The following is a 26,752-nucleotide window of genomic DNA, read 5'->3' as shown; positions in this document are numbered from 1 at the left end:
AAACATTTACTGCACCTGCTTTGTAAGTGCTACTATTTTCAAAGCACTTCCTGTCTTCCTAAAGCACATGAGAGTAGGCTGTGTGATTTTATTGTTCAAGACGGATGTCTATGAAAAACAGGAACTAAATAGTTCATACTATTAGGATGAGTCAGAACGACAGCCAGTCTTTCTCCTTCTGTTCTCCTCAAGGTAGAACCAAGTCAGTACTTTCCACAGTACAGCACACACACACACACACACACACACACACACACACACACACACACACACACAAATGAGAGCCAGGTTCTGAGGAGCTGCTTCTGTGAAGGGAGAAAGCACTTTTTCTTTCTTCATTTTAAAATCTAGAATTACATTAATGCATTTAATACATTTCAATAAATTTTGTAGCACTGAAAACTGATTACTTTTCCAAAAACTACTAAAGAAATGTAAGAACACACACTTACTAAATGTAGTTAGTCATTTATTTGTTGACCCAAATAAATTTTTACTCATATACTCATTTATTCATCAACACACATTTGGCATTTCGAGCCATTTCAGAAAACTCTTTTTATTGATCTAGTACATTCTACATTCTGTGGTGTTGGTTAAAAATACATTTTCTCCATAAGAAGCAGCTGGTTCTGTCTTCTGTACCCTATCTTTCCTCCATTACATTACTTTCTCACTTAGGAAGTACGTGTGAAATTCTTTAGGAGCATTTTTTAAATATCACCTGCCTCTTAAACATATACGACTTAGTTTAATGGAAAACAGTGTTTGGACTCTTCTCCTTTATTCTAAGTAAGTTAAAATTTTACATTACCAAGTCTAAAAATAATTATCTTTCCCACCTTAATGTTCATAAGAAATGGTAAAACTGAGGGGAAAGGCTGGCTTCTCAACCGTCTCCTAAAATTCTCCATTCACTGGGCATTGCTTTCCAGAAGACCGTTCACAAGCTGTCCGGGGCACTTCCTTCATCAGCCCCTGACAGCTTGAGAAAGCAAGATGGTTTGTTCTAGAGAGCACAGCCATCTAGGCAGCACTGTGAAGAACCCAAACTGCCTTAGAAAGATGAGAACTCATGCGAAGTCCAGCTTTGCTTGTTGTCTTCTTACCTGGCTTCCAGTCTCCTTTGCTATAAGGCTCTCGACTTCCTTTGAAAACTCCAAGTATACTAAAAACCTTCAGTAGAAATAACCTGTCTCCCAGTGAATCAGTATATCTTAGCTACTAGCAGAAAAACACAAAACCTAAATACAATACAGCTTTAAAATGGAAAAGTTATAATTTAAATATTATTAGAAGGATAATTTCAATCCAATTTAAGGACCTGTAAAATATTATTTGTACAAAGATAGTACTATTTTAAAACAATCAAGTCTCTGGGATATTATTTTCTCTTGGCTTTTTCTGGGGGTGGAGGTGTTCTAGCTATTTTATCTATAATATTGTATATGCTAGGCAATTGCAATACCACTCTCTAACCACACACTTAAAAAATAGTTCCTTTTCTTCTTCAGACAAGGCTTCTTGCTAAGTTGATGAGGCTGGCGACTTTGCTCTGTAGCCCAAGCAGGCTTTGACTTTTCAACCCTGCATCAACCTCTTACACAGTTGGGATTACAGGCCTGTGCCACTAGGAGCTGCTGTGGATATTGCTCTATATAAATAAAACACTGATTGGTCAGTGACCAGGCAGGAAGTAGAGGCGGGACAAGGAGAGAGGAGAATTGAGGGAACAGGAAGAAGGAGGGGGAGACACTGCCAGCCACCCCCAGGACAAGCAGCATGTAAAGATGCCAGTAAACCATGAGCCACATGGCAAGGTGTAGATTTATAGAAATGGGTTAATTTAAGATATAAGAACAGTTAGCAAGAAGCCTGCCACGCCATACAGTTTATAAGTAATATAAGCATCTGAGTGATTATTTTATACGTGGGTTGTGGGACTGCGGGGCTTGGTGGGACCTGGAGAGAAGCTCTCCAGCAACAAGGAGCAGCTTCAAAATCTTATTATTTTTATTTTAAACGTTACTTTTACCTCAGTAAAAATATTTTTTAAATAGTTTTTGTCTTAGAATAGTTCTAAATCAACTACCTCTGGGCTTAGATGCCATTTTCAAGGGAACTGTTTCTATACTGCAATCTTAACAGTATCTGAGTAAAGTTAATATTGTTTTTTGTTATTTGAGTTTGTGAAATGTTTGCAAACATGTTAGGATAATTACAAAGTTGTACTTACAGAGGAGAAACAAGCTAAATCATTCAATCAGACTTTGAAAATTTGAAACACATTACTTATTTTCTCAGGGTCTGATGGAACAAAAGTCTGTGTGCAGACTGGACAGACATGTCACCATACCCACTGTACTAAACAGGCCTGAGAGCTCTCCATCACAGGGTCAGAAAACACCACAATTTGGGAAGCTTTCGCCATGTCAGTGTTTTTAATGGTTTCTTCTCTGCCCCACCTTCACTTTTTGAAGAAGATAATAATGTCAGCTTCAAATAGCTTAGGCAAACTTCAAAACGTAACTGCACAGCCCTGTTTTCCTAACCTGAGAACAGTCATCAAGAGGTCTGATGAGGAGGTGGTAGTGCACGCCTTTATTTGCAGCACTCACAAGGCAGAGGCAGGTGGCTCTCTGTCAGTTCGAGGCCAGCCTGGTCTACAGAGTGAGTTCTAAGACAGCTGGATCTACACAGAGAAATCCTATCTCAAAAAACCAAAAGTGGGGAAAGAAAGAAAAGAAAAGAGAAACTAACACTGGAGTTACTCTATGAAAAAAATTGAGATTACTGTGATAGTCATCAGGCTTATTCCAAATGACAACAGCGAGTGCAAAATCTATAAAAGAACCCTTCACAGGGAAATGTACAACAATGTGGAGAAAATAAAGAAGAAATGTTCCAAAATTTATGAATCTGGCTTGTGTTATGGGAAATATCTGAATATTTAGGGTTATAAGACGGTAACCATAGTATGTTGCCCAACTATATGTCAACATGCAGGACTGACCTTGAGTAGACTCAGTGAAGGAATGGTAACATCTTCCAAAGGGGAACTATCCAAACAACAATCCCTGCCAGGGACTTCCTGTGATTTTTGTCTCTGGCTTAGCTCTCTCTCCTCACTCACCTGTGGCTGTGAGCTCATGATACTGTACAGATCTGGCCCTGTCGACTTCTAGACTGGATGGATTCTTTCTATATTCTATTTTCCCTTTCAGACTCATTTCCCTCACTTCTCTCTCATGAAACATGAGGTTAAGGCACAACAGCAGCTTCCTCGGGATTTGGTGTATTTCGGGCATGGTTCAGTGTGATTCAAATTTCTATTTAATCCTCAAAGAATCCTACGGTCTATTATTATACCCACTACAAAGACTAGAAATCTGGAGTTCCCCAATGGAACACAATCATGTACCTTCCACAGGGTGGCACAACCATTACACGGTGGATGCAGGGTTCCTGGCTTCTCTGGCTCTGGAACTGAGGTTCTTAACTACAAGGCTAAATTAGAACATTTCCAATTTTATTAGAAATGCCCTAAAGTTTCTGTAATTTACATCATATATTCTAAATGATTATATTCACTTTATAATAATTTCACCCTTAGCACTGAAACTTTTTCTTCTCATGACAACATTCTCCTTAGGGAGAGACTTCACTGCTTTCATATATACCATGCTATCTTTTATTTACAACAGGGGAAAACAGAGCAAATTAAACGGACATAAACACATTCCATAACAAAGAAATGGGAAGGGGGTAAGCTTGCACCCTACTTATCTAAAGTCTTCATGTGGAAAAGATTTTGTGATGGGTTTCATTTTTATTAGTTAATATGTACTGCTTCAATAATTATCCCCAAGCTACCACCTAATTAAAACACAAACAGCAAGCTGCCAACAAAAACTAAAGCCAGGCACGAGAAAGTGAGAGACAGTACACCAGGAGTAAGATAAGTAAGACCGCAGCATCTCCACCATGGCAAACTATGTAATTCAAACACCAGAGCCAGAAAGCCAAATAAAGAGGATCATACAGTCACATTCAAAAATAAATGGCCCAAAGGACCCCCACTTTTTACATAATGAGGTTGCATGTGTTAGTTCTAATTTTTCTCCATTCACACTCAATCCTATGTTTACCTTCCAGCCATGTATGTTTTCATGGCAAGAATTTTGAAATGTGCTCTAGTGATCTGATGATATTCTGGAAAGTTCAGCACTATCTGAATCTTGCTGAAACACTGCTGTAACATATGGTCTTTTTCAAATTCAGATACAAATGCTCATGGAACATTTGCTCATGGGGTTTGATTTTCACTCTCATCTGATATTTTCTAAACATGCTCTTTTCAGGTGACAGCATACACTCCCCAGAATCTGAATACAAGGAGTGAACGCATGTAGCTTAATCAGTAGAATGCCTCTTACATGGAGCTAAACTCACTCCTGCAGTAGACAGTGAACGGTCTTACTCCTTGCCCTTTTATATATGGCCACAATTACTGATGCTCAAATGTGTGATTTGAGCTGAGCGGGAAGCTTAGCAGCCCAAAGGAGCATCCGTTTCTGCTGATGGTTTTAGATGTATCAACACAAAGTGTTTGCTTTAACGTGAAGCATTTTCCTTTGTTCTTTCAAGTCTTCTGGTTTTAATAAAGGATGATAGATGCCTTTACCTTACTATGTCTACAAATAAACATCAAAAGAGCAGTTAGGGTTTTAATACAAAACAAACATCAAAGCTATTTCAATAATCCCCTGCAAATATTTCAGCTTTTAGAATTATACTCTTTCTCTGTCATCCACATAACTCCATGACTTAATTGTTACAAATTACAACTTCACAATACTGTGCATTTTCAACCTGATTTTGAGAATTTCTTCATAATGATATACACCAAGGATATATTTCTAATACTTTCCCCCTCCATACTCTGGCATCCAAATGAGTTTCTAATGTCAGGAATATTTTCTAGCCTAAACAACATAAACAAAACGTAGATGAGTTCCTTTAGCTCTCCATTCTTCAGGGGTGTTGTGTGCTCACGAGCAATTCTGAACATTTTATTCCTGTGCTAACAACTGTCCTGCAGATTTCAGTTCTTCCTTGGCCAGGTATTAGAAAACAGGATCGCACACCTCTTCTAACAGGCAGCATCTGTCCTGATCCGTCCCTTTATTCCAAGGGAGTCTTGGGGCCCCATGCATCCTACGCCACAGCCTTTCTTTCTAATCATTTTGATGCCCTTAGACCCTAACATTAATCTTCTTATCCATTTCTGCAATGTATTTCCTTTAACTTAATTAAACATATGCTGTTTCCACTTTTTCCTAGAAACTGTGCTGAGATTATAAATCAATACATAAACATCCCTGGCCTTAAGCTTTTCAAATCTAGTAAGAGAGGTCAAAGAGCAGCAAGAACGTCATTAAAAAAAAAAAAAAAATACACCTTGAATCCAATACTTACCATGGGTAGCATTCAAATCTAAACCCTGACATTTTAATTTTGATGACTCTCTCTTCAGGATGAGCCTTCACTGCTAGTTTGGGATCTGCTTCAGAAAATAAAGACTGAAAGAGTATTCTATCATCTGTGTAATTGGCAATGCTCTCAATATCTGGGACACTCCAGTGTTAGGAACAAACATCAGGCAAGATGAGAAGAATGTCTCCCCTTTCTCCAATTATTTAGGTTCATTGTTTGATATCTTTTCCCCCTTTTCCACTGTCTGTGTTAGGACAAGGTTCTGATAGGGAAATCATTTTGATTCTTAGAAAATGGAAGGCCTCGCTATCTCTAAATGGCTTTCACTAATCAGACATGTCAATTTGATAAAGACACTATGCTGTTAAAGAGACATTTACATCTCAATCAACAGTTAACCAAGGCCAATGCTTATTTGAGCCTTTGATTTGTATTTGTATCATTTAATGTCTGTGATAACACATGCAATACTTCTTTATTATTATTAACATAATATATAAAGAACAGTAGAGGGATTAAGAAACTTGTCTAAGAGCACAGCTTCTGAACACTGGAGGTGAAATTCCAATTCTTACTTTAAAAGTTCATGTGACCCACTCACCTACACTCAACTGTGCTTACTTCTCCCTCTGCATTCAAAACTTCATCTTATCATCCTGTGTGTGTGTGTGTGTGTGTATGTGTTTGTGAGAAGAGAGAGAGAGAGAGAGAGAGAGAGAGAGAGAGAGAGAGAGAGAGAGAGAGAGAGAGAGAGAAAAGACTAGGGTCCAGGGTCCAGATAGAGTATGAACTTTGTTTTATAGTTCCTGTAGTACATTGTGTGCATGTGCGTATATCTGTTCTAGTTTTATTTACTTTTTTATTCATAGGCACTTGTGTTTAAATTGTGACTCAATCATTTTCTAGCTGTGTGACCTTGGGAAAATTACATAGTAACATCCACACTTTTACCATTTTCTGTATGCTAGCCACTGTGCTAAGTGCTGGCACAAACTGTATCATTAAATTAAATCTTCATAAAACTCTGACAAGGAGATAATATTATGCATATTTTAGAGAGAGTGAGACTATAGCTGAGAGAAGACTGTAAGTAAACACCCCAAGGTCACAAAGCCAGATAGAGAATAGCAGCCTAGAATGAACTGGATGGGGGCTGTGTTGACTCCCCTTGATAGCACTGAGCTATCCAAAGGATGAGAACAGAAGGCTGGCACTCACTGCCTAGGATGTTCAAAGAGCAAGGATCCTACAGGCAGCTTCTGGAGCTACACTTTCTGGTGTCAGTCAAGAGTGAAGACCGTGGTGGGCTATTCCACTTCATAGAGTCTTAACTTCCTCATCCTATGCTGCAATAATATTATCTTCAGTGTTCCTTCTTTGATTTACTTGACAATTTCCTAAAGGTATAAAATGTACTATCATTACCCTTTCCCCTACTCTTCTCTTACCTTATTCTTATCCCCATCTCAAGTTTTCTATGAAAAAAAAAATGAGATGTGATTCTAAGGTAGACAACCAATAAAATATGAAAATTAGCTAAGAGATCATTTTAATTCTGTAAAACTAACCAATATGACTTTAGTTCTACATAAAAATGAATAATAAATAGGAATGTTTTGCTTTGAACAGCAAAACTCTAAAGTATCAAAAATATCAGCATATTTTTGGTCATAACCTGGTCATATCCCTACATTCATTTTTTCCATTCAGTTGCTCTGATGAAGCACAGGTCTGTTCTTTCATTTCTTTTCTATATGAATATATATAATGAAGCTTACAGACTTTGATTTATCACAGTAAGCAAATAAAATAATAAAAATTTTACATTTGCTTAATTCAACATCTACTATAAATATTCTGCCCGCCCTCCTCTTTATGAAGGTCTCCACTCCAGGGAGGGAGAGGAAACAGGGGATAGACAAGTATAGGTTTCCAGCTTAGCTGAGTTATGCAGATATTGGGGTCTGGACTTTACTGTAAGAATAGGTACACACACCTAAGATTTAGTATGGACAAGAGATTGAAACTTGTTCTGAAATAATTATCATTATAAATTAATTTACAAGTATTTTCATTATTTTTAAGAGTTTACATTCTTATATTCATTTGATTTCTCATCCCAAGAGAACAGAAGATCTCTGGAGAAATACAAGGGAGGTGTATTCAAGGCATACTTAACCATAATGCAAACTCCTAGCCTTGGACTCCACATCGTTATTTTTAAATGACTAAATGAGTTGCAACATAGAACAAAATAGAAACAAATCTTATCAAATACATTTTCAGTTTATAAAGTTACTAGCAAGCATATATTTTAATTTTAGTACTAGAATTAGGTTGGTTTTGGTTTTGGAAATAAGAGTTCTCACTCCAACTTAAGAGTATTGATTAAGGTATTAGGTTTATATTTTTTAAAAAGGTTTAAAAAGTTATGAATTGATAGTAATCATGAAATCAGAAAGTTTGCTCACAGATTAGTGCCTGTGGGGAGCAGGGTGAAATATGTTAGAAATGAGCTAAGTGTGGGCATGGTGCTGTAGTTCTGTGCACATGGTTTGTCCTGCACACATGGTTCATACTCCTTCCTTCCTACAACTCTGAAACAGCAACACTAGCACCCAACACAGATCCTTTACCCAGTCACAGGGACGTCCCCACTAATAACTAGAGGGAGTGGGATAACCCCTTAAGAAAACTGAAACAGGCCCATGTGTGGCTCCCACTTGTAATTGCAGCACTAGAGACTCAGAGATGGAAGATCAGTGAGAATTGAGACTGGCTGGGTTACATCAGTAAGTTTCAGGAGAGCCTGGGCTGTAGTGCAAGATGATGATGATGATGATGATGATGATGATGATGATGATGATGGAAGGAAAAGGAGAGAGGAGGGAAGGAGGGGAGATTAACCAAAGCTCTAAGAGCAAAGAGGCTGCTGCATAAGTAGAGTGCTTGAATGTGTGGCAGGAGCTCCACAAAGAACAAGGGCGTGCTCTGGTACCACATCAGACCTGCACTTCTGATTCCCAGTTAGAAGAATGTAAGGATACAACTCATTTAATATGTTCGTGTTTTGAATATTAATGAAGTGGTAACTAAAATACAGGCATTTTTGGTAAAATAGAAAATTTCTATTTTATTTTTTACCATTTTAAATCTCAAAAACAATCTTACTAAATATACAAAGAAGACTGTGAGATGAAGAAACAAGATGCTTCAAAATTCTAATTCAAACATCATGGAGTAAAATACTTTAAAAGCTGTCTAAACACCAAAATTTAGTGTAAGTAAACAGAATAGAAATGTAAAGCTCACACAGAACCACCCCACCCCCAAGAAGTGTTTGCAATAAGTAGTTACCCATTGCAGGGCAAGTTGTGGCTGTGTTATCAAACAAGAGTTCGCTATGTATATGCTAGTAAAATCCATTTACATTAAACCCACAGCTAGAAGTTTTGTTTCCTACACATCTGAAAAGCCTGCCTAGAGAAATTAGAATCTTACCTTTACATATCTTCTGGAGGAGTTTCCTGGCGTGCTCTTAAAATTCCTGAGGTCTATGTCAACAGCCACTCTTCCTCCCAAGGCCTGAGGAGTCGAGAAATCCCAACACCTGCTGCTACCACTGAGTGTGGAGGCTAGGAAAGCTTGAGGGTTTGGACAGTAGGGCCACTGAGCCACAGCCAAAGCTCGGGAAGCCTTAGCAACTGAAAGCAAGTGGAGAGGGCTCTGTAGTACCCAGCACAGAGCTCAATTGTAGCAGCAGGGGGAGGAATATCCCCCATCCTCACAAGGGTTTAGAGGCAGCCATCCAGGGATCATGGTTCTATCAAGGGGCCGTGCCAAGGAGGTAGAGACATGACCAGGCAGCACAAGATCCTGGGAGAAGAGCAGCAACCAGCACAGAGCTCAGGTAGCAATTGAGAAGAATCACCAAGATTCCCACCGGAACACAAGAAGCAATGTGCAACAAAACACACGGGGGCAGCCATTCACGCATCCCACAGAAAGCCAAAACATGGATGAAGGGGGATGGAGGTCTAGTTCCAGAAAGAAAAGTGAGGGACACATGTTATAGCATGCCTGCTGCACTAACGTTAAAAGTCCAAAAGTGGCATAAGATTACTATACCCTGTCATCGCAACCTTCATATCAAATTAATTTATAAATGTAATAAAAGAAATAAACTCAGGAAGCTGGTCAACAGGCAAGAGGTAGAAAGCCAAAGCTGTCTAGAATTGGAAGAGAAAATAGGAAGACACAGAGATTAAACTCAATTAGTTTTTTAAAAACTACTTGAGAAAAATAATTATTTTCTAATTATACAACATACATTTCATCAAATACATCACTTTCAACCAGAAACAGATGAGGGTGAACTGGGAATTTGACCAAGAGAAGAATCTGATGGAAATTCAAAATCATGAGTATTCAAGGAGTGTACAGGCTTGACAAGAAAAGGAACTAAGAAAGGAAAGAAACCCGGAGGGGGAAGGCAGGCATGTCTGTCCAGTCCGGTGAACCCCGCCTGTCCAAGACTGACAACTGCCCATGCTGCACAATGCTGCACTTCCCAGGAAGGTGCAGAGAGCTTGGTACACAGGCCTCACAGCTCTTCAACTCCCAAGGCCTTGAGGCGCTCACACCGGGCTGCTTACGATGAACCACTACATAGTGTAGGAGATAGATCTCAGGGTAATTCTGCTTTGGTAAGCTAAATGAAACTTAGAAACTAAGTATAAACATTGGAAAAATGTTAGTAATATCTATTAGAAATCAAATGAAAATGACTGAGATAACTTAGGCATTCTTACTTTTTAAAATTATGAGCAAATTAACCATGCACAGTACCTTAGGACTTGCTTTGGACATTTGGACATAGGTGTGAAAAGACCCTATTATATAATAACAGCTATGTGTGTGTAAATCTTCACTTTGGGTATCAATTTCAAATTCAGAGCAACTGATATGCTAACAATAATCCGTTTAGTTGGTACATAAAAACTCAAGTAATTTAGTGACTATTTAAAATAATCTTTTTAAAACAAAAGTTAATTCCCTTCCTCATTTCCAAAATACACAGTCAACAATATATGAAATGAAACTGTTTATTTGAGGAAGGTTAAGCCTGCCTATGTCTAATAAGTCCAAGGACCAAATGTTGTTATAAAATGAAGTAAAATAAAATGAAAACAATACTACAATATAGTCAGCTCTCATGAAGCAATTACAGGTTAATTTGGAAGAAAGTGGGATTTTTATAAAGGGAGAGAAAAGACTCTCAATTTCTGTTTTTAGAAATGTGTTATCTGGGGGCTGGAGAGATGGCTCAGTGGTTAAGAGCACTGGCTGTTCTTCCAGAGGTCCTGAGTTCAATTCCCAGCCACCACATGGTGGCTCACAACCATTCATAATGAGATCTGGTGCCCTCTTTTGGCCTGCAAGCGTGCATGTAGGGAGAACACTGTATACATAATAAATAAATACATCTTTAAAAAAAAAAAAAAAGAAAGAAATATGGTGTGTGTGTGTGTGTGTGTGTGTGTGTGTGTGTGCGCGTGCGCGCGCGCATGTGGAGGGACACGTGCCATGGCATACCCGAGGAGGGCAGAGGACACCACTATGAAGTCTTTCCTTCCACCTGTATGCAGGTTACTGGGGTGAGTCTGGGTCTCCAGGCTTGTACAGCAAATATTGTTTGTACACTAAGATACCGTGCCAGCCCTCCATTTCCCTTTTACAATCCTGCTTCAGTAGGTTTAGATTTTGGTTTGAACATAGACTTAACATTTCAAAGCATCCTATCACTGAGCTAGGTTTAGGAAACAGTGGATGAACCCAACATCAGGAGGAGGGAAGACAACTACTTATATAAGGTGACCGTTTGACTTTAAATTTAACAAATCAATTTCACTTTGCATTTTTGCAAATGCAAAATCCCATCTAAATAAGCAATAACAAAAACATGTTTAAACAAATGGTGATCTAAGATGGTAAAATTAATGCATTTATTTATAAACCTTTTTCTACTAAATGGTATGTCACTCAGTAGAAACAAAAAAACAGTAGTTGTTTTGTATAAATAAAATATGCTAGTAATAAATTCAAACATGAGATGTCTGAATAAATGTTAAGCATTAAATACTCCTAACAAATGTATACAAACCTCATCCCAGCACCACCTACATAACATCATGAGGACTCGGAGAATGTTAACAATGGAGTTGGGTGTCAACTCTTAAAGGTTGAAGGGCCAACAATAGCTGCTAAAAGTGAAAAGAAATTTAAACACGTTTCTTCTGTCAACACTTGCCACAGCCTTTACCATTTACTTTAAGTTCTCAGATGTAGCTGTTACAGATTTTAGAGAATATCTCTTAAATATCTATTTGTTCAGGTTAATTATTCTAGGAAAATGTGTGATCTACAGACTTATGAAAAATTTAAATTATTATTTTTTCCAATCTATAAAATAAATACACAAGTAAGCTGTTAATGGATATGTTATTAGTGTCTGATATGAATCATGAGAAAACAGACCTCTATACCAAAAATGAGCTCAATTTTGAAGACAGAAAATACTAGCTCATTCAGAGTATTAATGTATAAATATAAAAATAAGATACATCCTATTAACTACCTAATATAAGCATAAATTATGCTAACTTGCTTATATAATTATCTCTATTTGAAAATAACATTTCTGATGAGAATCATGCACATCTGTAGTGGGTAGCCATTCCAAACTTGATCTGGAAGTTCCAACCCCCATTGAGGCTTAGGTAACTGTCACGCCTACAAGGAGCGGCCAAGAGAGGACCCTGAAGACCCGAGATCTGGATGCGCTGGCTCTCTTGTTTCCCGGACCCTGGACGCTGGAGGTAGACCGAGCAGAGTTCTCCAGAGAACACCGCCGGACTGCGCTATGTCTTTCCCAGACCCTGCGACCTACCTATCCCTTCATTTGTAAGTTATGCCACTAAATAAACCTCCCTTTTAACTACGTGGAGTGGCCTTAATAATTTCGTCAATACACATCAAACAATTTAATTTAAAATCAATAACCTAATAGTATGAATAAAGCAGGAATGAAAGGAAATGACTTTCATCTCAGAAAGTATAACTGTGACTCAAGTAAAGGGCAAGAATATGAGATGAAGTTGAGACTAAAAAATTCTATGGAAAACTATATCCCTTTGGCTGCACTGTCAATCTGGTTTGAGAATTAGCCTTCTCTGTGAGTAAATGCCAGCTCTACTGATGAAGCGTAAGCAAGCTACAGATGGAGCACGAACGTGTAGAACAGGACTCCTTTCTTAAACAAGCTTTCCACGTACACAGCCTCAGAGGCTCTTTTCCCATGGAACCCTAAAAAGCTAGCCTACCTCACATATCTTAGTTAACTGGCTTCCCATTTGCCTCACTCACCAGCATCCACGCTTCATCTTCAATGGATAATATACAGTTTCTGCTTGCCAAGGTGCCACTGAAAGGGATCCAAGATGCTTCCCTTAAACAACATATCCTGTGTGACTGCTACAGTACTAATAGTTAGGAATTTCCTGGTCAGCCATTTTTCCATCCACAGTATTAGAAGCAGTAGCTGGAATACTGTCAGATCCACACCCTGCAGGATGCTAGCCAAAGCATTCTTGTTTATTCCACACCCACACAGACTACCCATGTGTTTGCACTTATCCCACACCAAGTGTCAAAACAGGTGTTTTCCTGTGATCATACTTAAAATCTGTTCTCCAAACAAGTGATACAAATACTGTTACTATGAGATACTAAGTTTCCAATTCTATACAAAAAATTGCTCTCAAACATTGATTGTAAGGAAACCACACTTACCCATACTTCCTTTGCCCTCATTTCTAGTAAACAAATTAATTGCCCTAAAACCTGTTGCTGAAACAAAGTTCCCATGTAAAATAATTGCTACCATGAGATTTTGCTCAATTTAAAAAAAAATACTCTATCTGCCTTCCTGGCATCAAAACACTTTTGCAAAGGCTACTGTTTTCATAATGTGTGCAACATTCTACATGGGGAAACATCAGTTCTGGTGGTTTTTACAGAATGAGCAATGCTTCTCTCTTTCCATATTTCATTTCCATTCTGATGTCATAGATCACTTTTCTTTTCACTAGATTATGACTGGATAAGACAGCATGCAGAAGCATTACCAAGCATTCAAATGATTTGTTTAGAAGTTCAATCTTAGAGATACAAAAGATAACAAGATTTAATTCTTTGGAATTTAAATAGTTCAAGGTGAAATGAAAAAAGATTACTATATTACTATCACAGACTTATTAGAGAATTATGAACATGAAAGCACATATTCTCTGCATAGTAGAAAATTATCCTTATTGGTGAAACTGCAAGCCTGTGTACCAAGACTCTTAGCGTGTTTCTCATGTGTTTTACATCAACACAGCAAGGTGAATGCTAGTTATAAAGTGTCACCTAAGATCATAACCCTGACAAAGCACTCTTGAGAGCTGACTTCCAGAACTCTTCATAGTGAGAGTAAGTAATGGCATGTCTGGCCAGAACCATGGTGGAAAGAGGATCTGCTAAGGTCCACTCCCATTTGGAAACATTCAAATATAAATAAATACTTTTACACAGGTGAACACATTTCTCTAACATGTTTTATGATTCTTGGATGTTAGAATGTCAAGAACTAATCCAGTTGTCACATTTTTCTAAACAGATCATCTCTTCAGAGGCCCCACCAGGCCAATGGCATTGTTATCAGCAGTGCTTGTTCTGCTGGGAGACCACCACTGGTGAAGACATACTTCCACTCATTCCCATCTCAGCCCATGGATTTAATTGTGTGTAAGGCTGAGACAATAATTATGAGTTCACACAGAGCTTAAGAAATTCAAGGGCCATCCTGTAAGATATGGGCTGAAACCAAGTTGGACCAAGTGCTTCCCTGAATACTAAGCAGCTGAAATGACCTTCCTTGAATGAGGTGCTGGGGACAGGAGTCTATCAGTCCAGCCAGCTCTAATCAGGCAGCCAGGTCCCTAATGTTAAGGCTGCAAAAATAATCCAGAAGCCAAGCAGTTCTTTCACTGGCTGTCAACCTACCTCTGGATATTTTTTGGTTAGCTTCTGTTGGTTAAGTTGAAACTTAGTAAAACTTAGAACAAAAAGAATCCATGAAAACTTCAGGAGTACATTCTTTGGATGAAAGCACTTTCCCTTGGTTACGATTCAGCCATAAGCTTTAAGAAATACAGCCACTGGGCAGCATTTACCAACAACTTATTTAGGTGCCTATGTGGGCTCGCTCCCTTCAGGTGACATACCATGTAAGTATATTTATTCTCAACAATTTCTAAAATCAAAAGTGTCCATAAAGGGGATGGACAGTTCTATCCAGTCTCTAGTCAACTCCTCTCTCTACAGTACCCCTGGATAGTGGTGTTACATATCACATGGAATGAGCTTGATTTACTCACCAGTTAATAACAGATTGAGATCAGTCTTAGCCTCCAGTAGGAACACTTGATTTAACACACAAAAAAATGCTAAAAACGTATATGCTGCCATCTTTTGGTAAGAAAAATCAAGTAACTGCATAGATTCTTGGATAAAATAGATTATAGGTTTATTTGTTGTGGAGCCTCCCTAGTAAGACCTAACTGAAGGTCAGAAAATCTGAGCTTGCTTTACCCAGCAGGGCTGCATAATAGGATGATTTGGCCACTGGCATGGTTACCAGGTTTTGAGGGGTCTACACTTGGCTGTTCCTTGTGCTTTAATCTTGAAAGGGGGAGGTCTTTTGCCTCGCCCTTTGGAATAAACCTCAAGGCAACTGGGTATTGACCTAGGGCCCTCCGGAAGCTATCCTGTGTCTCTGTCTTTCTTATCGTCTTTCTTTCTATCTATCTATCCATCATTTCCTCATTCCTTTCTCCTCCCCCACAAGAACTCTTTGACAGGTCGGGAGCTGGACTCTGGCAGACTCCCACAATTGTTAGGACAGAGTCTCATAAGGAAGTCTAGGTTGGCACTGAACTTATGATATTCCTATCTAACCTCCTGATCAAATGGTTTTATTATCTTGGCAATATTGAGTGATAGCTAGGAAGACCCATCAGTCATTTATGCTGCCATGCAAACAGCATGCAAATAGGGAGAGAGACATATAAATTATGGTTTTTCAACCTAATTCCAGAGCTCATACAATCTGTAGTAGTTATTTCTTGCTGATAGTAGGGGCAGTGCAGTAGTTAAGGTCTAAGTGTAAATGCCTCATCATTTAAACATTTCACTCACTTTAAAATATCAGTAAAGCTGGTATTTCTAGATAAATAAGCTAAGTGCCTCTTTATATTCATCATCTATTACTGGGCCCACATTCCTTATACTTAATTCCTCAAACAAGGCTTCATCTGAAAACAAAATAGTAATAAACACAAAAAAAGAACACACAGGTCAGAACAGGTGAGGTTTTAGTGTGCTTCCATAGTGGATAAATAAAGATTCACCAATATAGTAGGGAGAGATTCATGTGGGAATGGTGCCCTAAAAGTGAAATGCTCTAACTGTGCAACACACATCCCTGAGTCATTTGTCCTCACGATTTGATGCTTTAAATAAAACTGGCTAAAGAAAGCCCTCAAGTGACTCAGGATGACTTACTGTGTCCACTCCAGGAAAAGGAAGGACTTTCAGTGTTTGAGATACTATTTGTCTGCTACAGTTTAAAAAATAAGTATTTCCCTTTCCATTACACATGGGACAGGGGAAGATAGAAAAAGTTGGGTTCTGATCGAGCACTTGGCATCAATACTCCCTGCTCATTGAGTTAGGTGTTAGAATTTACCTCAGTGAATTCTGTGCATATGAACAAGGAAAAGTGTTGTAACTGGTAACAAAACCAGCAGAGCAAAATGGCTCACGGCACTCTGCATTTCCATGAGAGCAATGATACAGAATTATATACTCCATATAGCTATACAAAATAAAAAAGAAATCTAAGATCTCTAAATTAGGTTAGTTTTTTATCTCTGTTTCACTATGCATCACTCATTTTTACTTTTAACTGAGAAAGGCATATTTTATCCCAAACAGAACAGATTTCTCTTGGTAACTAATTAAAAAAGTATTTTTGTAATTTATAAGAATAACTAAGAGATGGACAAGTAAGAATCATGTATCTATTATAAGTAACACAACCAATGACATCCATCACAAATAAATAACCAAGCAGTATAAAGAAGCGTATCCCTTCCAATATCTATCTTCCTCATGCGCTAAAAATATGCCACTCAAGTCAGTGGGCCACACTTGGCCAAAGAGTAAAAAGAAACAGCATGTCATGTGAGGTTTATACCCTTGTAACCAGTTTAGTCTGTTCTCATTACCTGTTGTTGAGGCAGGCATCTTATTATTCCCATTCAACATGTGAGGAGAATCAGCAAAATCAGTTTCTTGTATATCCCTACTCTTTTTAACTACAAACAGGAATTTAACAGAACTCCACCAATACCCACACGCACACAGCTTACTTTCTGGTTTTCAGTTATGGATTCCAAAGTATCTTTTGATAAAATATACTGATAACTACTACTAACATTTATATGAGGGCACAGAAATAACTCTTAGAATATTTGGGTATCTGTACTTCCTTAATTGCAGATAAATAAATGTTCTATATAAGCAAAACTTATTTCAAACAGCACACACAATCAAGACACCCAGAGCGCTTTTACTTGCATGGACTATCTGAATGGGACCTTAAGGGTTGTGAAGGACATGTAAGACTTTCTTTCCCCACAAACAGCACAGCAGCCTGAGCTAAGCCAACCGGTTCCACTGAGGACACCATCAGCCTTTTATTGTAAGCTTCCTTAAACTCAAACCTAACGTTTCTTAATTTTTTCCTATTCACTGCTTTTGCAAACTTTGTATTTGGGTCTTTGGAGCTTTGGTGCTACTGGCATTCCCTGTTTCGGCCAGTGTGGCCCCCAGTGGGTTCAAAACTGCATATTAGTCAACGCCCCTGTTTAAAATACTCTTCTCCCTACCCCGCCTTTTTTCTCCTTCTAGGAGTGACTAATCTTCCTGTTGTTGCACTCTGTCAGCTCTTCCCCTGGTATTCTTCCCGTGTTGTATAACATTTACTTTTGCCAGCTCTCTTTGGAACGCCTATCTCCTTGGGGTTAGCTTTCCGTTTTTAACAGTTTAAAGCAGTCATTAGTTATGTTTTAGCAAACTTTGTCATCAACTTGTGTACTATTCATATGAAACTATTTCCTCCAGGTCAATCTGCAACCACTATTTGAAGGACATAAATAAATATCCATTTGCATCTTAAAAAATAAAGTTTAACTCAGAGAATTCTTGGTGTTACTAGAGACATAATTAGCCTTTTGTTTTCCCTTGCTCTTTAAAATGTCCAGAAAAGGCAAGAAATACCACCCCATTTAAAAATCTCTTCCCAGTACTTCTCTATAATGTCATAAAACATGTCTACACACAATTAAAAATTCAATGTAACACTTGCATATTGTCTACATTCCTACTGAAAAATAAACTTCATGCTAAGACATTGCCTTGTACTTTAACCGTGAGTAATTATAACAGCTGCATTATAGTCTCTAAGCATACATAAAAGAACTATTTCTGGACTATATACAGCATCTAGAAGACATCAAGAAGGTGATCACTATTTAATACATGCTAAAATCCACAGAAGAATTACATTTCCAGGGCTGCTGAGACAGCTGAGCTGGTAAAGGTGTTTGTCTAACAGCCTGGTGCCAGCATTTGCTCGTGTCTAATCTACTGAACAGTGCGGGAGAGAGCTGACCCCACAAACCAGTTCTCTGATCAGCACAAGCACGCTTTGGCATGCTCATCCACACATGCATCACACACAAACAACAGTAATAGATGAAGACGCTTTTAGACAATCACATTTCTAACAAAACAAAATCATAAACGCTAACCCCAGATTTCCATGGCACATTTTTGGATGAATTCTGTATTACTACATGCTTATTATCCAACAGTTATCTTAAAAACCCCAAACTTTTTTTTTTCTCTTTTTTTTTTTCGAGACAGGGTTTCTCTGTGTAGTTTTGCACCTTTCCTGGAACTCACTCTGTAGCCCAGGCTGGCCTTGAACTCACAGAGATCCTCCTGCCTCCGCCTCCCGAGTGCTGGGATTAAAGGCGTGCACCACCACCGCCTGGCAAAAACCCAAACTTTTTTAAAATATGTACAAAATATACATTGTAAGAGATGATGAAAATACTAAGATTTCATCCTTATTTCCTAAAACTAGAAGTCAAGTGAAGCTCAGATATAACCACAGAGATGCCTCACAGGATTGTCTCATTTGCATTCAGTTAGGGGGATTTCCAGTATTCTTGACTCTAATTTTACTTCCAAAATAATTAATTTAAATGAAACAGTCATTTATATTTCTTTGTGTCAATGTGAGTTACTCAACTCCCAATCCTCTTACTGTTATGACTTTAGATAATAAGGCCAAGAAACTTGAAGTTGGAGATCCTTCTAAAAATGTAAGCATGAAAGGCAAGGTTGTCTGGGAGTGATTTAATATAATTAAGAGATGAAGAATATGTGAAGGGTGATAGAACAAGACATTCACTGATGTACCCATGAGTACACAGAATGCTGGCTTATTTCTGTATATATAATTTAAAGATATATACCAGTGTGTTATTCAAATGTTTTAATCTAATGTTGTATATGTTCAAAAATTGAAATAATAAAACTCTTACTCCCTGTCATTCCTCCCCCACCAAAAAAAAAAAAATAATAATAACATAAAGAAAAAGAGAAGAGTTGATGTCAGGGAAAATAACCAAGCTGTATTTTCTTCCACTCTGAAGCTGTGAAAATTGGTTTATAAGCTGGGCCTTACTATTTACAATCTAGCCTGGACAGCCTAAATCAACATACTTATATCCATGGGCAAATGTTCACATGTTTAACATAAAAATGCCTCTTGAATTCTAGAAAAAAATCTTTATGTATTTGGAAATGAATTATCTAAAAAGAAAAATCTAAGAAAGAAAAATCTAAAATTATATCTATATCAATGGAAGTGGAGAGAGGGAGAGGGAAGAGGTAGGTTCAGCCGAGTGCTCACTGTGCACCAAGACATTGTACTTCTTATTCAGCTCACCCAGTTACAACAGGAGTACTATTATTCCGACATTACAGACCCCAACCTGAATCACAGAAGGGTGAAGTAATTTGCTCTCACTCAGTTGGTACATGAAATAGTAAGTTATATGCTAAATATCTCTAACATGTGGAAAGAACACATCAAAATGACATTTTACATGGCTACTCAGCATAGACTAATTTTCCTCAAAAAGGCTCTCTGGAGGAGGAGTTGTCCTTGGATTCTAGTGTTGGCCAATTCCCATGGTGTAAATAATCTTTCCACAGCCAATCTTAAGTTACCAATGAGATATCACTGACGAGCAAACTGCCCAGAACCTCCAGTACACAATACTGGAGAAAGTCAAACCAACAGGCCCGTGGGACAATGAGTAGATCAAAAACAGATAGTGTGCAAGTGCTACCAGTTCTGTGTATGGGAGCTTATGCAAACAGTACATTTACATTTGAAGCTAATAAGTTCCTAAAGGGAATACCATGAGGTGATCAAGGCAATGAAGACAAACAATTAAGGGATTTTTCCAGGAAATGCTTTCTAGTAAAGACATTTGACATTTAAAATGCATTATTTGCAGGTGATGAACAAACTGTGATTAGTAAGAGATTTCCTGCTAAACTATTCCTATTACTCTCTCTGGGGCTCACAAGAGGATTTGATACTAACTAGAGAAGTTGAAAACAAAAGCATAGCTAAAAGAAACTGTTTGACCTGGGTCAGCAACAGACATTGCAACCAAAAACAGAGGGAGGGGTACTTTTGCATGTGCCACATTTTCAAATTACATGTCAGTTGTTTAATGAATACTGGACAAAAGGATCAAAGAACAAAGCCAATCACAGAACAAAACATCTTCACTATAAAACCTTTTTAACTTATGTACTCTAATGAATAGATATATATAAGAAACTTCTATCAATATTAATATATTTACACTATAGCTTTAAAAGCATTAGGTACACATGAAGAAGAGCATTAAATAAATAAGTACAGGCAAATTTTACAGGTATATAAAAGGCCAGATTACTAACACGTGGATCCTATCACTTTAAAAGTTCTCCTTTCGGCCGGGCGGTGGTGGCGCACGCCTTTAATCCCAGCACTTGGGAGGCAGAGGCAGGTGGATCTCTGTGAGTTCGAGGCCAGCCTGGACTACCAAGTGAGTTCCAGGAAAGGCGCAAAGCTACACAGAGAAACCCTGTCTCAAAAAACCAAAAAAAAAAAAAAAAAAAAAAAAGTTCTCCTTTCATTTAAATAATCAATTTAATTATCAATGAATAAAGTATTTTAGATACATTTTAAATACAATATTTATCTTTCTCATAGAATCGAATATGATACTGAAGAGAAGCAACCAGTGATCAGTAAGGTGAAGTGACCAGTATGTTCCCATTTTTGGCATATGGCAAGTCCATTGCTGACCTGTTACTAAATCTGGTTTTCAGAATCCCACAGCTGATTTAACAGAATCCAGCTTCAACTGGCTTCTGAGAACAAATGTGATTCATTACACTGATACACTTATTACATTTATATGAAAAGGTGCTTCTGAGCTTCATTAAGTGTTTGTGCATGCTGCATTTGGTGTTTTCTTGATCTCAATAGTATGATCCCTAAATTTTATGGGGTCAATTTAATTATTGATTTGTACTCCTAATGCTTATAAATGCCAAAGTAAAGGCCACTTTTCAGTTTTTTGCATTAGGTAGTTTGTAAAACAATTCAGCCAACTTCTTTGCTAAAGTCAATATATTTTCCAGTCCAATCATACAGACTGAGAATAGGATATACATATATAACTTTTTTCATTGTAGTATTCCAACTTACTTAATAGATTAAATTAAATTACTTTTGACATTCTATGTTCATGGCTATTTTCATATCTTTGTCATAGACTTTCAAAACATGGTTTCTTGGAATTTTAATGAAATATATGACCTAACTGTAGTGGCACTGATTAAACAGTTATTTTAATCTTGTGGATGGAGGAAGGTTTGGGCACGGGTTGAGAGTTATCTTATTTTGCTAGTACTGCATAATCCACCCTACTTTACATTCAACACAAGTCAAACAGTATTTATTTGCAGCCTCCTATCCTGTAGTCCCATGGCTAGGCAATATTCACAGGTGACTAAGTTTCCAGACAGGGAGGGAGTGGAAACCTCACAGTGACATGTAATAGGAGAAAGGATAGTTTTCCTAATGTCTCTCACTGAATTTTATGCAATAAAATGACAATGAAAATGTCACTTCATTTTAAAATTTTGTATATTGTTTTCAGGAATGACCATTTGGTATCCTCTCCCCTAGGGTAACTTCTTTCTCCTACTCTCAGCAGCCCAGAGAAGATATACATACAAGTAACATCATACAGACTGAGTAGCTTGTATGTGTGTGTTCAGGAATATACTTACACAGAAAGACACATTAACAACAGGAAAGGAAAAAGAGGGCATGGATTGACAAGGGGTGGGAGATGCATGGGCAGGTTTGGAAAGAGGAAAAGAAAGGAGGAACCGTGTGTGTGTGTGTGTGTGTGTGTGTGTGTGTGTGTGTGTGTGTGTGTGTGTATCTCAAAAGTGCTAAAAATATTTTTAAAAGTTTCGATATTGTAGCAATATTACATGGCTTTTCTAAAATGAGAATGAATAGGCTGTAAATTAGGGATTAAGAGGCTCTTTTAGGAAGAATCTGATAGGTCCAGATTTTAAAAAGAAAGAACAAAAATCCTCAAGAATTTAAAAGCAGGTTTGATTGAATTATCTTTTAAAGTTAATATGCTACTGGTGCCTCACAAATAGGAATCAAGACCAAAACCCACAACTGCAGTAACAATACAAAATACCTTACAGCCTGATGAAGAACAGCATTCCAGGCTCAACTGCTATTTCTTCAGCCTTTTATTTTCCAACTTTCAAGATTGGAAGATAAGACTAGTCCCATAATTACCAACAACCAAAATGGAAGTAGTATGAAGGCTTTGTTTGTCTACACTCATCTCTTTTGAGCACCAGAAGAACAAGGATTCATTGTTCTGATATAGAAGACTACTGCACAGCAAGGAGAGGTGGTTTATGAAGCCGTACTTTTATAGAATTTCAATAGGATATACCTTCTCTGAAAACATACACAGTAAGAAATCAACACATGTGACGGCAAGACTTACTCTTAGGGAAATGAAAACTGTGAGGTTCCTTCACAAGAGGCAGAAAGTGCCCAACATATTGCAATGCTCCGGTGGGGATTGCAGCATCTCCAGCTACATAAATAATTATTCCACTCTAACCCTTAATAAGCCTCAAGTGCTAAATTTTTAATCCCTCTTGATGATCCTTTTCCAAAGTGGATAAATGTAGTTGCCTCCAGAATCAAATGCTTAAGTGCCAACACTGCTGGCACCAACACTTATCTGGAGTGGTTTTCCTCTCTAGAAACTTTCATGACTTATAAAACATGGCTTCTGTCACACCTCTCTCAAGGATTGTGAGAGGGTAAAGACTAATGAGCAAATCAGCACTTAGCAGGATCTGAACACATTTGTGTCCTTGGATTCTCTCTTCTATTTTAAACTAAATATTTCAAACTATAAAGTGTTTAGACTTAGAAAACTTTTTTTTAGTATTACAATATGGAAAATTTCATGTATAGCATAGTGATATAAATCTCTGTAAAGTATCCTATTCCCTAGTTAGTATTATTTACTTTATATTAAATGCAACAGTAATATAGTTGTAGTCTGGGTTCTAAATGTCCTTCACATAATGTAACAAAACTGATCAAAGCTGTTCTCAATATTCTCAACATAGTAACAAAAGGAAGTAAGTAAACCCCAGTACAACAATTTCTCCATGTGCAGCTTCTGAAGGCTAAACATTCTCTGTGAAAGCCCCACAGTTCCAACAAAGCATCTGTGAATAAGTGTTAATAATTTTATCAAAATAACTGTATCATGCCATTGCAATTAACAATTTATCACTCCTCCCAAAGACATGGGATATATAAACAGCCAAAGTGGCAGGTCCCTAGGAGCAGCCAGTGGAAGATAACACAGAAAAAAAAAAAATGTCATGCACTCAAAAGAGGGCCTAACCCAGAAATTCTCTTACAAAAAAGAAAGGACCCTTTACTCTGCAGAGCCAGTCAGAGATGCATGAAACATGGCAGAGATTTTCATATCTATGCTTTGGGAGGAGTTTCCCCAAAAAAGTGTACTGTGTTCCTTAGAGAAGAGATTCCCAACTGCAGGAAACTAAATTCCCTAAAGCTAATTTTAAAAGCATTTAAGATCAGCTAATAATTACTGGTCATGGTTAGGAAGAAATAATTGCTTTCAATTCAGTGAATATCAAGGATATCCCAAGAGCCACACATACAAAGGTTATTAAGAGAAGTTTCCTAATCTTCAAGGGCTTAAGAACATAGGGGGGAAAAAACAGACTGACTGATTATAAAATTCAACACAGTATAGTTTACTCTAGAATACATAATATGTAAGGAATGTAGAAGAATTTGTTGTTAAGAACAAAGCAAGGTATGAACTTTGATGCTACCAACAAACAAAGCATCAGATTATTCAAAAAAGTTTTAGTTGGACTGGACCAAAGAGTGGTTTTCAGCTGTCAGGAGAGCTGATGTTGCTGTCCTCATGAAATGAAGACCGCATCATCAGGTTTTTTTACTTGACTTGGCAAGTACTCATGTTTCAGAGGTCCTGGTGACCTTGACAATTGATGAACATAATTAAGCCATCCCTCTCCACTCCTTGTTATCCTAATATGTAAAGTGTGTATGTCACATGGCCTCATTCCTTAAGCCTCTTCTAATTGCATTGGCAGCAGTCTGTGGTACATGGGAGTTTAATGTTGAAACTGGCAAAGGGAAAACTCATCTCTAAACACTAAACAAAACCTTGAACATCACCTGCACAATCTAAGTGTAAAGAATAGCAAACCTTAACTACAGACTTGAAAAGCTTAGATAAAATCTACCACCTAAGTTTTCAATCTTAAGGTTTGTTTTTTTACAAACGCTAATTATTTGAAAGCCTGATTACTCAATGACTTGTTTCTGTGTTGCTCTAATAAAAACTCTGTGCAGCCAGTGGGATCTGCTTTTTCTTCAAAATGGTACTAGCTCTTCAAAATGGTACTTCAAAATGGTACTAGCCTCTTCTCTAGTAAAGTTAAAAATTGGGTAGGTGGTATACCACATTTTAAAGACTGACCCAATACTGAAAATCACAATAATCACAAAAAGCTAATAAGCCAGGGTATTATACTTTGGCAGCTGGCTGCAATCTCTGTCTGTTCTTTGAGTCTGTATTGATTTATTGCTATTCCTCAAACTGGCTTACTAGCTGGTTATGGCTTAAAATGAGATTGCATCTTGTCCTTTCACAGATCTATGCAGTAATGATAAACCTAGGGCCCAAATCCATCAAGCTCGTGCAAAGAACAATGTGCAGGTGAATAGTTGCTGCTGGACAACACATCTTCCAAACTATGCAGAATGAGCTCTGTAAACCCACAAGCAAACAACTTTGCATCGATCAAGACCTACTTTAATAAAAATGCAGTATTGAACCAGACAGTGGAAGAAATTTGCATTAATTTTATAAACCTAAAACACTTTATCTTTCTGCTTGTGCTGATATAGTTTTATTTATGCTACTAGTATGCATTATACACTTCACAAAACAAAATCTCTTCCTTCCAACATGACAACCAAACTAAAACTCATAATGGTATTCCAGAATTACCTGCTGGGTTTCAAGACCTACTTATCAATTTGAAATGCATTAAATGGGATCCTTTTAGGAATGTTTTTAAGATAAATACATTTTACTGGTAAAATTGAGCTCAAAGTGCATGTAATTTCAGATTTGTCTTTTTCTACCAATGGTAACGTGCTTTTCTCTGGAATGGTTTTTCAACTTGTTATGAGCCTGACTTCTTGAGAAGCCTTTCCCTCTTACTACTAAACAGTCTGGAGAATTGCCTTTTTGACTGTTTCACGCTGTCAGAGCACACCACAGGCGAAGTCTAACCATTACTTTACTCTGTTTCCTAGCACATCACACAATTTACACTCGGAGATCTAGCCTGACAGCATTAGGTATGCTGGACTACCTGTATGAGGTGGCCTTTTCTAAGACCATGTGACTGTAGCTATTGGGTTGCTGTGTCTGAGGGTTACTGCTGCTCACTATACAAGTAAACCTCTGTACATTTAAATTCCTTATATTCAGAGTGAATGAACAAGGTAATGACCTTCACTTCTACGAGATTACCATCCTCCTTAATCACGTCATTATTAAACATAAGGATACATGCTCACCAGTCAGTGTACATCAAGATCTTTTCAAGTTTTGAAAACAAAAGTCATGGAAAATAGCAAAAAAAGAAAAAGTATTTTAAAATAAAAATTTAATGAAATTGAGTTACTCTACCTTCTATCTATGAGTTTAAAAAATAGGTAAAGAAAGGAATTTTTAAAAATCATGCCTTCTAAAAATGTCTCTACAGCACTAAGAAGAAAAGCCAGCTCTGTATACATCTAGAACACTTGAAGATTCCTGGACTGTTTTATCCTTCACAGACAAGAATCCTTGGTCCAGCCTTCCTGAGCTATGGTAAAGCAGGGTTTGTTAATCAGGAGCATAGGGCTGTAAGAAGCATCTAATTCTATCTATTAGAGGCTCTGACTAAATTGAGACAAAGAGAAAATCGTGGGGTAAGAAAATGCATTTCTCTGCGGGCCTTAGATGTCATAGAAACCTGGGACAGAATGCCACTGGACACATTGAAGGAAAACCATGAGACTCCCATTCACTGAAGTGGAGCAAGGGCAAAAAAGGAGACTCCCCAAGGCATTCATAAGCTGTCTGGCCTATACTATCTCTCATACTCTCTATACCTTTAAGATGGTGCTATCACAATTCTACTGTTAAAATTCCTAAAAGGGTGAGGCCAGTATTTAATATGAATTTCAAAAAATTTTGTCACTTTTAAAAATTAATACTTGTTGTCAAACAAGTTAGGGATGGCAAAAGGCATGGGTCACAATGCCCCA

At 37.7% G+C, this 26,752-nt stretch overlaps 1 protein-coding gene across 18 annotated transcripts in view; it reads right to left on the bottom strand.

Moving 5' to 3' along the window:
* Positions 1-26,752, bottom strand: part of Mbnl1 (muscleblind like splicing regulator 1) — a 172,795-nt gene that overhangs the window by 75,997 nt on the left and 70,046 nt on the right. The window contains exon 1 of one of the 18 annotated variants that reach the window (XM_052731958.1): positions 8,998-9,016. The exons of the other annotated variants lie outside the window; for them this stretch is intronic. The gene's annotated coding sequence lies outside the window, so the exon portion shown is untranslated. Of the gene's footprint in view, positions 1-8,997; positions 9,017-26,752 lie in introns of those variants that run through there. 18 annotated transcript variants of the gene reach the window in all.

Source organism: Peromyscus californicus, unplaced genomic scaffold (genome assembly GCF_007827085.1).
Source record: "Peromyscus californicus insignis strain IS unplaced genomic scaffold, ASM782708v3 Scaffold_9__1_contigs__length_137607984, whole genome shotgun sequence".
In the NCBI taxonomy this organism is placed as follows: Eukaryota; Metazoa; Chordata; class Mammalia; order Rodentia; family Cricetidae; genus Peromyscus; species Peromyscus californicus.
This window is presented reverse-complemented; position numbering and strand designations above follow the sequence as displayed.